The sequence below is a fragment of the Choloepus didactylus genome, chromosome 6, assembly GCF_015220235.1.
Source record: "Choloepus didactylus isolate mChoDid1 chromosome 6, mChoDid1.pri, whole genome shotgun sequence".
In the NCBI taxonomy this organism is placed as follows: Eukaryota; Metazoa; Chordata; class Mammalia; order Pilosa; family Megalonychidae; genus Choloepus; species Choloepus didactylus.
Window position 1 is genome coordinate 75,232,921 of NC_051312.1, and position 13,803 is coordinate 75,246,723.

Genomic DNA, 13,803 nt, shown 5'->3' on the forward strand with positions numbered 1-13,803 from the left:
AATAATTACATAATACAATGACCATCATCGTGTAAAACAAGGAACAGCACAAAAGAAACTAAGAGACCAAATATGGTTCCAGTGGAAATAACAGACCACAGAAAGAAAACCCAAAAGATTTAAGATATAGGAAGTAAAAGACATAATCTGTAGCATGACTATATTTAAAGAAATAAGCGACATTCTTCTGTTCTCCCAGACTAGAAATCCCAAAGGACTTGAGTCTCCTAAAGACTGAAGGAGTCCAAAAGAAGTCAAATATGTTGTCCCGGCCTTTCCCCAATCTTCCTCCCCCATACTCCCACTCCTAACTCCTGAACAATGGGGTCTCTCTAGATCTCAGTTCCCATTGACCCCAGGTCTAGAGACCCTCAAGAAGTCATTCCTGAAGTCTGATGCAGAATATCCTGCAGCCTGTCCCCTCCCCCAATCCTTCCCCACTGACTCCTCTTTCCTAGGGCAGGTGGCTGGTGGCTGCCCTATAATTTGTAGGGGCCTGGTCTGTGATGAGGGATGAGTATACTGGGGCTCATGCAGGCCCATCTGCATTTCTGGAACCACAGATGCAGAGAGAATAAATGGCAGATGCCCTTCAGAGAGCAGTTATCCTGCTGGCCCCTGGGCCCACCTCAGGTTAAGATTCCTGTCCATTCAACCCTGACTGCCTTCAATTTTTTGCCAACCTTCCATTCTGCCTCCTAAATCTGAAATTCAAACCCTCCTCCCTCCTTGCAGTCATTGCCTGCAGTGGGTCTCTTTTCCTCTGCTGTGGCCTTCTTACAGTTCTCCTGGCTTCATCTGTCCCTCCAGCCCATCCTCTACTCTGCAACTGCAGGGATCCTTCTAAATGGCAAAGAGGGAGCATACTGTGCTCCTACTTAAGACCCTCATGGCTTTCTTAGCTGTTGAAGAATTAATAATTAAAATGTCCCAAATCTGGGGAAAAATATTAACTTTTGAATCCAAAAAGCTGAATGAATTCCAAACAAGATAAACACACACATACGCATGCATGCACAAGGTGTCAAGATAATAGCAAAGGAGGAGCTAAGATGGCGGCATAGGGAGAAGTGGAAGACCGTTAGTCCCCCCCGGAATAATTCATAAATGACCAAAAAAACTAGTAAATAACCTGGAATAACTGCAGGGAGACAAACATGACTGTCCACTCATCATCCACCAACCTGAATTGGGAGGAATGCCCAAGATCGCAGCATAAAATCTGTAAGTAAAAACTGCGGACCCGCGCCAAGAGCCGAGAGCCCCTCCCTCATGGAAGCCTCACGGTGCTAGAGAGCAGCACTCTCCAAACAAGCTAGTGTACCTCAGCCCAGCTCCAACTGGGGTTGTAATGTTAACCACTCAATACAGACAGTGAATCCCCAACAAGCAGACAGAGACTTTTGATGACAAGTGACCTTGGGAGAGTCGGAGAACATATCTGTTTCAGGACAGGGAGCCCAGAGGATCGGGTGCTATCTCTGGCTGATGGGTGAATCTGGGAGCTTTCTGTCCCATTCTCTGTTGAGAAAGCCTCAGCCGTTTTCTGCCCGCAGCGCTTTGCAGTGAAGAAAGCCTCAGCCTTTTAAAAATCACAGCACTTTGACCAGCAGAGTAAGGGAAACAAAGAACTTACTGATATATGCAGATGACCTCTCTGGAGGGGGCATAGCTTCCCAAGAGGAAAGGGAGGGGCCCAGCTCTCCTGCCTGTCTTACAGGAACCACACCTAGGGGAGGAGAGCCACGGGCCACACCCCCTTACACCAGCCTGTGACAGGCTGACAGGTGCTCCTGCCACGCAGAAAAGCACAGGGTGTGTCAGTCCTCTAAGAAAAACCATCAGGGAAACCAGATACTGAATATTTCCTCCTTCTGTGACCTGAGCTTGTTCTCATCTGGGAAAACCTGACTGGGGTGGCCTAGAAGGTCAGATGCCTAGACAACAGAAAACTACAACCTACACTAAGAAAAACGAAGTTATGGCCCAGTCAAAGGAACAAATGTACACTTCAACTGAGATACAGGAATTTAAACAACTAATGCTAAATCAATTCAAAAAGTTTAGAGAAGATTTTGCAAAAGAGATAAAGGCTATAAAGAAAACACTGGGCATACATAAGGCAGAAATCGAAAGTTCAAAAAAACAACTAGCAGAATCTATGGAAATGAAAGGCACAACACAAGAGATGAAAGACACAATGGAAACATACAACAGCAGATCTCAAGAGGCAGAAGAAAACACTCAAGAACTGGAGAACAAAACACCTGAAAGCTTACACACAAAGGAGCAGATGGAGAAAAGAATGAAAAAATATGAGCAACGTCTCTGGGAACTCAAGGATGAAACAAAATACAAGAATGTACGTATCATTGGTGTCCCAGAAGGAGAAGAGAAAGGAAAAGGGGCAGAAGCAATAATAGAGGAAATAATTAATGAAAATTTCCCATCTCTTATGAAAGACATAAAATTACAGATCCAAGAAGCACAGCATACTCCAAACAGAATAGATCTGAATAGGCCTATGCCAAGATACTTAATAATCAGATTATCAAATGTCAAAGACAAAGAGAGAATCCTGAAAGCAGCAAGAGAAAACCATGCCATCACATACAAAGGAAGCTTAATAAGACTGTGTGTGGATTTCTCAGCAGAAACCATGGAGGCAAGAAGGAAGTCATGTGATATATTTAAGATACTGAAAGAGAAAAACCACCACCCAAGAATCCTATATCCAGCAAAGCTGTCATTCATATATGAGGGAGAGCTCAAAATATTTTCCGACAGACAATGAGAGACTTTGTGAACAAGACACCCACCCTATAGGAAACACTAAAGCGAGCACCACAGAGTGACAGGAGAAGACAGGAGTGCATGGTTTGGAACACAGTTTTGGGAGATGGTAGCACAGCAATGTAAGTACACTGAACAAACATAACTATGTGAATATGGTTGAGAGAGGAAGTTTGGGAGCATGTGAGACACTAGAAGAAAGGACGAAAGATAAAGACTGGAACTGTGTAACTTCGTGAAATCTAGAGTGTTCAACGATTGTGATAAAATGTACAAATATGTTCTTTTATGAGGGAGAACAAGCAAATGTCAACCTTGCAACATGTTAAAAATGGGGAGGCATTGGGGGAGGGAATGCAAACAACATAAACTAGAGACTGTAACTAACAGAATCATTGATTTATGCTTCCCTTAATGTAACAAAGGCGATATACCAAGGTAAACACAGATGGGGCGGTAGGGGAGGCATGTTAGACACTAGACATTGGTGGTGTTGTCTGACTCTTTACTTTGATTTAAGCTTATTTTTCCTTTTGCTGCTTCCTAGCTGTCATTTTTTTTCCTCTTTCTTTTTTCTTTTTCTTTTGCCTCTCTACCTTCTTTGACTCTCCCTCCTGCTTTGTGGAAGAAATGTAGATGCACTTATATAGATAGTGGTGAAGGTGGTGAACACGTAAATATGTGACCACACAGAGAACTATCAATTGTTTACTTAGGATGGAATGTATGGCATATGAACAAAACCATCTTAAAAAAAAAAAAAAATGGGTTGATGACAAAACTTCGAGGGCAATCAATATACTGAGTGAAATAAGCCAGACACATAAGGGCAAATATTGCAGGGTCTCACTGATAGGAACTAATTATAATATGTAAACTCACAGACATGAAATATAAGGTACCAAGATACAGGAAAAGGCTAAAGAATGGGGAGCAGTTGCTTAGTATGAGCAGAATGTTCAACTAGGATGAAATTAAATGTTTGGAAATGAACAGAGGTGTTGGTAGCAAGATGTGAGAATAACTAAAAGCAATGAATCGTGCATGAATGAGGTGGAAAGGGGAAGCTCAGAGTCATATATGTCACCAGAAGGAAAGTTGGAGGTCAAAAGATGGGGATGTATACAACTGAAGACTATGGTGGGCAATGTCCATGATTAACTGTACAAATATTAGAAATCTCTTCCATGGACCAGAACAAATGTATGACAATACAATTAGAAGTTAATAATAGAGGGGCATATAGGGAAAAAATATATACCTATTGCAAACTATATACTACAGTTAGTAGTATTCCAATGTTCTTTTATAAACAATAACAAATGTACTATACCAATACTAGGAGTCAAAAGTTGAGGGTGGTTGGTTACAGGTATGGGAGGATTTGAATTTCCTTTTCTTTTTTTTTTCTTTTTTCTTTTTTTCTTTTTTCGACTTTCACTTTATTTCTTGTCTGGAGTAATGAACAGGTTCTAAAAATTGAACAAAAATTAAGTGTGGTGATGGATGCACAGCTATATGAGGGTACCAGGGGCAACTGATTGTACACTTTGGATCTTTGGATAACTGTATGGTATGTGAATAATCTCAATAAAAATTTTTTAAAAAGTAGGCTAAAAAGAAAAAAAATAATATCAAAGTCTTCAAACCAAAGTTAAAGTGTAAATCTTGAAAGTCACAAGAGAAAACAACACATTTTACATAGAGAACAGTTGTATAATTAATGACTCATCGGAAAGCATGGAGGCCAGAAGATTTTGGAATAAAATATTTAAAGTTGTACAAAGAAAAACATCTGTCAAAAACAATTTTAATATCTGTAAAACTGCCTTTTAAAAATAAAAGACAAAGATATTTTCAAATAAAGCAATTCTAGAAAAACTTGTCTGCAGATTAATATTGTAAAGGAAAAGTTTAAGCCATAAGAAAATAATGTCCAGCTATAACTTGGATTACATGAAGGATTTAAGGGCATTACAAATAAGAAATATTTGAATGTAAATAATTTTTTTCTCGAATTTCTTTTAAAAGACATGACTGTTTTAAGCAAAAATTATAACACTGTAATTTTAGAGGTATAAAGCATACAAATATAATATGAATATATATATTTATATATGGCTAAAATAGCAAAAAGAAAGGCATACAGAAAATGGAACTATACTATTGCAAAGTTCCCATATTTTAACTGAAGTAATTCGATATTATTGCTAAGGAAATAGTGATAAATTAAAGATGAGCATTGAAATCTCTAAGAGAATTCCTAAAAATATAGTGCAAAGATAGGTAGCTTAAAAGCCAATAGCAGTATTAAAATGCAATAATATAAAGTCTTTGAATAATACAAAAGAAGGCAGGAAAGATGGAACAGAAGAACACAATTGCAGACCTAATTGCAATCAGAATGATATAATGTACTTAGAAAATCCAAGCAGGAACCAGATAAGGAAGCTGCTGTCACTACATTAGTCAACAGTGTGCTATGATTTTTGGGCCAAAAAAAAAGAAACAAATAATATATATGAGTTGTAATAATCCAAAATGAAGAGGCAAACTGGTTGATAGTTTCAAATTATGTGATAACACACAGAAAATCCAATGAAATCTTCAGTCACACCATGAGAATAATTCAGCCCAAAATCTGTTGCTGAATATTCCAGATATCACCATCACTATATATGCAAAAATCAAATTAGAAAAAATAGTGAAAGCAACCTATTCATAATGTAGCAAAACTGGAAAGACATAAAATATAAACCTTACAAATTATGTGTAAGATCTTTATAAAAATTATTTTATTTTGAAGGACTTCAACAGGCAGAATTAAGATAGGACCCAACCACACCCCACCCCACATACACACCCCTGTCCCAGCACTCCCTTCTCTGATTATTCAATCAAATACTAACCTAGGTACTACTGTGAAGAGATTTTGCAGATGTAATTAAAGTCCCAAGTCAGTGACCATAAGAAAGGGAGATTATACAGATGAACTTGATCTAATCAGTGAAAACCTTCAAAGCAGAGAATTGTTTGCAGTTTCTAGCAGAAAAGGAAGGCAAAGAAATAAGATGCACAAAAAGAATCCTTTGTGCCACTGCCATCTTTGAAGGGGACCACATGATGATGAGGAATGATGGTGGCCTGCAGAAAATGAAATGTCGCTCTCCTAATCCCATTGTTGAAAGGGAGGAAATGGGGAGTGGCAAGACTGGATTCTTTCCCAGATAGGAGCCCAGCTTGGCTAGGTTTGATTTTGACCTTGTGACATTCTGAGCATAAAATCCAACCAAGCCTGACCAGAGTTCTGACCTATAGAAATGTGAGCTTATAAACAGGTATTGTTTTAAGTTGCTAAATTTGTGGTAATGGTTATGCAGCAATGGAAAACTAATATATATAAGGTCCAAAAAGAAGCATGAAAAGAGCTCTGGGTTGGAAAGATTCAACAAAATAAAGATGTGACATTAATGTAACTTGAATTAAAATCTCAAATGGATTTTTTTTAGAAAATTTAGAAATTTGATTCTAAAATTTATATGGAAGTAGGGACCTCTGGATAAAACTGGTGAATTGAATATATGCGTCCAATTTTACTCCCTCCCAAAACCCACAAAGATGCCAAAAGGCAGATTTTAAATGTTATGATATTTTATTTATTGAGGTATAGTTACATATGGTAAAATGCATGTATCTTACGTATACAATTTGGAGATTTGACAAATGTATATAACCTTGTGTTGGGGATTTAATTGTGTACCCTAGTTTAGACATGTTCTTGGTCATGGTTCATGTTTTGGTGTGTGTGTGTACCCATTGTAAATAAGATCTCTTGAAGATGTTACTTCAATTAATGTGTGGCTCAACTGAATCAAGTTGGGCTTTAATATGGATTACTGGAGTCTTTTATAGGCAAAATGAATTTCAGACATGGACAGAATGTCCAAGGGGCACAGCTAGAAGCTGGAAGTCAATAAAACTCTAGAAGAGAAAGGAGAAAACACTGCCATGTGTATTACTGTGTGACAGAAAAGCCAAAGAACCCCGAAGACTGCCATCCAACCAGAAGATATTGACCCAAGAGAAAGCAAGTCTTCTAGCCTCTTAAACCATGAACCAATAAATTCCTGTTGTTAAGCCAACCCATTGTATAGTGTTTGTTTTAGCAGCCAGGAACCTAAGACATCACATCATGAAACCAAAACACTAATCAAAATAAAGAACAATGCCATTACTCAAGAAAAGTCCAGCTTTTTTTTTTAACAAAGATGTCAAGATTATTGGATTCCAGAATGGTCTAGTTACAATATTTAGGACCAGACCAGAGCCCTGACACCACAAACACATTATGGCAGCTTTTTAGTGTAAACTTGGCTAGGCTATACTAGATTTGTGGGGTTTGTTTTATTTAACTTTTTTGAAGTATAGTAGACTGCATTCATATCCATGAAACCACGACCACAATCAAGTAAAAGAACATTTCAGTCACTCCCCAGTTATTGTTCACTCTGACCCTGGCCCCAATCCAAAATTGATCTGCGTTTTGACAATAGAGACCAGTTCACATATTCTATAATTTTATAAAATGAAAATCATATAATATACACTCTATTGCATCTCACCACGTTCCTCCAGCTTAATCATTTTGAGATTCATCCCTGATTTATCTAACAGTAGTTTGGTTCATTTATTACTGAGTAGTATTTAATTATATAAATATACCGCATTTAAAAAAAAAAATCCATTCACCTATTGGTGGGCTTTGGAATTATTTCCAGGTTTGGGTAACTGTGAATTTAACGACTATGAATATTCATGTAATTTTTTGCAAAAATATATATCTCTATTAGTCTTAGGTAAATACCTAAGGGACAGGACTGCTAGGAGATATAGTGGTTACATTTTTTAAGAAACTGTCAACATTTTACAAATTCGTTGTATTGTTTTACATTTCCACTTGTTATTTGAGAGTTCTAATTGCTCCAAAACCTTGCAATATTTCACACTGTCAGTCTTCTTTAATTTTAGCCATTTTAGTCATGTAGTAATTCTATCTATGGCTTAAATTTGTATTTTCCTGACAACAAATGAAGTTAAGCATTTTTAATTGCTTCTTGGCCATTTATATACCTCCTCTGAAGTGTCTGTTCAAATGTTTCACCTACTTTTTAATTGGGCTGTTTTACTTCTTATTATCTAGTTCTAAGAGTTCTTTATATATTCTAGACCAGGGGTCTGAAATATTTTCTTAAAGGACTCGAAAGGAAATATTTTAGCCTTATGGCCCTAAGGTCACTATTGCAAACACCCATTACTGTCTTTGTAGTGCAAAAGCTGCCATAGACAATACGTAAATAAATGGTCATGGCTGTGTTCCAATAAAATTTAATTTACACAAACAGGTGGTTGACCTGTGGGCTGTCACATCCAGCCTTTCTCTGGATACCAGTCCTTTGTCAGATATATGCAGTACAAATATTCTCTCTCTCTCTCTCTCTCTCTGTGTTTCAGTGTCATCTGAATATGATTAATTTTGAATTCTGATGGAGACTATCATTTGTTACTTTTATGTTTTTTGGTTCTCACGTAATACCTGCAAAATCTTTTCTTACAACAAGGTACAAAAATTTATCTTATGTTTACTTCTAGAAATTATTAATAATTTTATCTTTTGCATTTTTATCTATGACATATTTTGAGTTAATGTGTGTTTATGGAGTAAGGGTGTGGATATACACTTGTTCAATAACATTTCTTGAAAACACTTTCTCCATTTCCTTGCCTTTAATAGTCTGAAATCAATTGACCATATACATTTGGGTCTATTTTTGGACAGTCTTTTCTGTTGCTTTGATCCATATGTCTATCCTTTCACACTCTTGATTACTGAAGGTTTATGGTAAGTCTTGAAAGTAGATATTGCAAACACTCCAACTTTGTTCTTCCTTTCTAAAACTGTTTTATTATTCAAGCTGGTATTCATATCCATATAAATTTTAGACTCACTTTATCAATTTCTATAAAAGATCCTACTAGAATTTTGATATGGATTTCAATGAATCTATAGATCGATTTTTGGAAAACAGACATTTAGCAATATTTTATGTCTTTCAATTCGTGAACATGTAACCTCTCCATTTACTTATTTATTCTTTATTTTCTCTCAGAAAGGTTCAATTTTTAATGGAGAAATCTGTAATGGATTGTCATAAATTTATTCCCAAGTATATTACAGTTTTTGACCTATTGTAAGTAGATTTACATTTTTCATGTTTCAATCATTTGTTTCCAGTATCTAAAATGCAATTTATTTATATATATATAAACCTTACACCCTGCAAGCTTGCTAAATTAGTTCCAGTGTATGTTTTAGAGATCCCTCAGAATTTTCTAAGTAAACAGTTATGTTACATGCAAACAGACAATTTTACTGTTTCATCTTTCTGCATTTTACTACCTTTACTTGCCTTATTGTAATGACTAGGAGCTGTATCAAAATGTTGAATAGAAATGGTGAGAGTGGGCCTCCTTGCCTTTTTTGCAATCTCAGGGCAAAAAAATTCAATAGTTTATCATTAATAGTGATGTTAGTTGAAGGTTTTTCATAAATACCCTTTATCTGGTTATTTTTGTCCTCCCACCCTTTTTTTTTAACCTTCTTTTTGCATTATTTATTTTTAAAATTCCATTTTAATTTATCATTGGTATTTTAGTATACCCATTGTATTTTCTTTTTGTTTCTCCCAGGATTACAAATATGCTTTCAATTTTTCATATTTTAGAGTTAATATATTGTCAATTTACATAAAATGTAGAGACCTAGCAATTGTATATACTTATTTACCTCTCCACTCATCTTTACACTGCAGTTGTTACATGTTAATCTATTTCGATCAACACACGAGATAATGTTATAATTTTTCCTTCAAACATACATATTTTGAAAGAATTAAGAAGAGTACAATATATTTTTATACTATTCCAAATATTTACGATTTTAAATTTTCTTCATTCCTGGAAATCTACATTTCTACTGCTCACCCTAATGACAATATCCATTTCATGTTATAAAACCTTCTGCTTTGAAATATTTTTCAGAGAAAAAAAATGGCCATTTAGATCTTAAAAGCCCAATAAAGACCGCACTTAATCTCCCAAGTTTTATTGTTGCTGGATACTCAGAACCATGACCAAACTAGCACTCAAAGGTTCCACGTTTTTGGGTTCCTCAATTCCAAAGACTCTTCATAACTGTTCTTACTGATATCTACAAAAAGAAGTGCTCTTGTATGCCCAGACCATGTCCAAGAGACTCTGTCAAGTTTACCATCTCTTATAAGCATTGATTTAACTACAGTAATATTACAGAAAAAATACCTTATGTGCTGAAAATCCTTTAACTGTATTTATATATTTTTCAAAAGTAGTTCTCTGACGTAAGTTAACATTTTAAGACAATGTCCATTTTCAAATCAGCTTATCCTGAGATAAGCTTCATAACTATAGTTATGACTGAAAACATTTTAAGGGGAAATGACAAAGGGGAACCAGATAGTAAAAGTGTTGGAAACCATCTGCTTGCAGAAAGGTTACCTGCTGGGGATGGGCTTTGTGGACCCCCAAAAATTCTGACCTGTGTTCCTGGCTTATGATTCTGGACATAGGAGGTCCTCAGAGAAGAGGATGCAACTCCCCTATCGAACCCGTGAACTCCTGCATCAGGTCAGAGGAGGTGACTTCCTCCGTGGGAATGAGCAGGGCTCCTGAACTCTCAAGTACTGAGTGGAATCAACTCCTAGAGTGACTTGTTCATGGTCAGACCGCATCCTTCTCAGGAAATTCCAGGGACTAGACTGTCTCTCCCCTGAAATTATGACTTCCCACTAGACAGGCTTCATTAACCTGGACATGCTGATGACTACAACATTCCTTTCTTTTTGTCCCATCTTAGTGCTTTAGACCAAAACATTTTTGTCTATTGAACCTCAAGCACAAATTTTCTAAAGTAATCATCCCCCTTTGTCCCCAATGTGCTCCCCTACTATGTGCTCCCCTCCTGTTCTGCATCCCAGCAAGAAGCACCATCATCCAATTAATTTATTGATTCAGAAACCTTCTTTCCCCTCCCTACTTCTACAATCGAAGTCTGATACATATATATACATCTCCATCTTCACTGTCAGCATTTCTATTTCCAAGCTATCATCACTGTATTTATTTTTACAATACTATATCTAACCAACTTTCTTCTCCCTTCTCTTAATCTCTTCCAATTTATTTCCCATACACAAACTATGGCCATAAATCTGAAGAGATTAATTCCTTTGATAATATCCTCCAAAGATACTGAGGATAAAGGTAATAATTTCTTAACATAGCTTCAAGGCCCAAATATTGCCTCTATTTTCTCTCCATCTCTCATAATTCTTCTCCCCTCTGCCCCCATGTATAAACTCTAGGAACCAATCATCAGGTCTTTCCATTCCTGAAACATAACCATAGTTTTTGCTGCCTTAGGACCCTGTCACATGCAGTACCTCTACCTGAAATGCACTTTATCCCTCATCTTGATAATACTTAACTATCCTACAGGTCCATTGTGTAGGAAACCTTCTTGATGCCCAAGACCAAATTAAGCCCACCTGTCACCCCTCCTGCAGAACTCTTGTTTTCTTAATATTATTCAGGGCACCGCAATTACTGATTTCAGTATTCGTTTTCTCCACAATGCTGGATGCTTCTTTTTTTTATTTACTTATTTTTTAATTTTATTTTGAAATAAATTCAAACTTATAGGAACAATTGCAAAAACAATACAAAACCCATACACAGAACTCCAGCATACCCTGACTTTCCTCCCGATACCCCGATCCACCAACTTTAACATCCTGTCACACCACCATTTCTTTCTTTCCCTCCCTCCCTCCCTCTCTCCCCATCATCCATATCTATTGCTCTGTCTTCTGAACATATGAGAACAAGCTGCACATATCGTTGAACAAACAATATAATTCACATATACAATTCCCATGAACAAGAACATTCTTTTATGCAATCCCATTAAGTGCAGCTAAGAAGTTCGAGAAATTCAACGTTGATACAAAGCTTACATTCTGTATTTCCTTTTTTTTTTTTTCTTATGTCCCCGCTGTGTCCCTTTGAGCCTCCTCCTCTCCATCCTCAGATCCCATCCAGGATCATCCTTGGCATTTAATTGTCATTGCCTATTTAGACTGTCTTCTTTTTTTTCCCGATTGTGGAAACATATATACAGCCTAAATCTTCCCATTCCAACCCCTCCCTAGCATTCCATTAGTGGGATTAATCACATTTAGAATGTTGTAATGCTATCACCTTCCCACCATCCATTACTAGAAATTTCCCTTCACCCCAAACAGCAACCCTATACTCATTTCTAAACTCCCCATTGCCCCTTCCCCCACTTCTCGTAACCCATACTAGACTTTTCATCTCTATGGTCATATTCTCTGAGACTTTCTTTGTGTTTACTGTGGAGCTTAAATTTAACCTCTTAAATCTATAACAATCTTGTTTTTCTTTGATACCAACTTAAGTTCAATAGGACATGTAAACTATGTTCCTATCCTCCTCCATTCCCCCACCTTTATGTAGTTCTTGTCAAAAATTACATATTTTACATTGAGTCCAAAACCACTGATTTGTCATGAGAGTTTATGTATTTTACATCCTGTAGGAAGTAAATAGTGGAGTTACAAATAAAAAATTATTGACTTCTATTTGTATTCCATTGTGGTCAGAGAATGTGCTTTGAATATATTCAAATTTTTTTTTTTTTTTTAATTTATTGAGGCTTGTTTTATGTCCCAGCATATGGTCTATTCTGGAGAAAGATCCATGATCACTAGAGAAAAATGTGTCCTGGTGATTTGGGATGTAATGTTCTACATATGTCTGTTAAATTTTTCTATTCTCTCTCTCTTCTTTCTTTGTTTCTTTGTCAGTAGGGTTCCCTGCAGTATCTGAAATAGGGCAGGTCTTTTATTAGCAAAATCTCTCAGCATTTGTTTGTCTGTGAAAAATTTAAGCTCTCCCTCAAATTTGAAGGATAGTTTTGCTGGATAAAGTATTCTTGGTTGGAAATTTTTCTCTCTCAGAATTTTAAGTATGTCATACCACTGCCTTCTCGCCTCCACGGTGGTCGCTGAGTAGTCACTACTTCGTCTTATGTTGTTTCCTTTGTATGTGGTGAATTGCTTTTCTCTTGCTGCTTTCAGAACTTGCTCCTTCTCTTCAGTATTTGACAGCCTGATCAGAATATGTCTTGGAGTGGGTTTATTTAGATTTATTCTATTCAGAGTTCGCTGGGCATTTATGCTTTGTGTATTTATATTGTGTAGAAGGTTTGGGAAGTTTTCCCCAACAATTTCTTTGAATACTCTTTCTAGACCTTTACCCTTCTCTTCCTCTTCTGGGACACCAATGAGTCTTAAGTTTGGACATTTTATTTGATCTATCGTATCCCTGAGATCCATTTCGATTTTTTCTATTTTTTCCCCATTCTTTCTTTTGTTCTTTCATTTTCCGTTCTGTGGTCGGCGAGGACTCTGAGTTATCGCTCAACTTCCTCTAATCTTGTATTATGAGTATCCAGAGTCTTTTTAATTTAGCCAACAGTTTCTTTTATTTCCATAAGATCTTCTGTTTTTTTATTTACTCTTGCAATTTCTTCTTTATACTTTTCTAGGGTCTTCTTTATGTCCTTTATATCCTGTACCATGCTCTTCTTCATGTCCTTTATGTCCTGTGCCATACTTTTGTTGTTTGATTTTAGGTCTTGGATTAATTGCGCCAAGTACTCTGTCTCTTCCGATCTTTCGATTTGGGTGTTTGGGTTTGGGTTCTCCATATCGTCTGGTTTTATCATAGGCTTTAAGATTTTCTGTTGTTTTTTGGCCTCTTGGCATTTGCTTTACTTGATCTCTAATTTGTCTGCACTGCAGCTTGGTGGTGTACACTTTCTCTAACTAA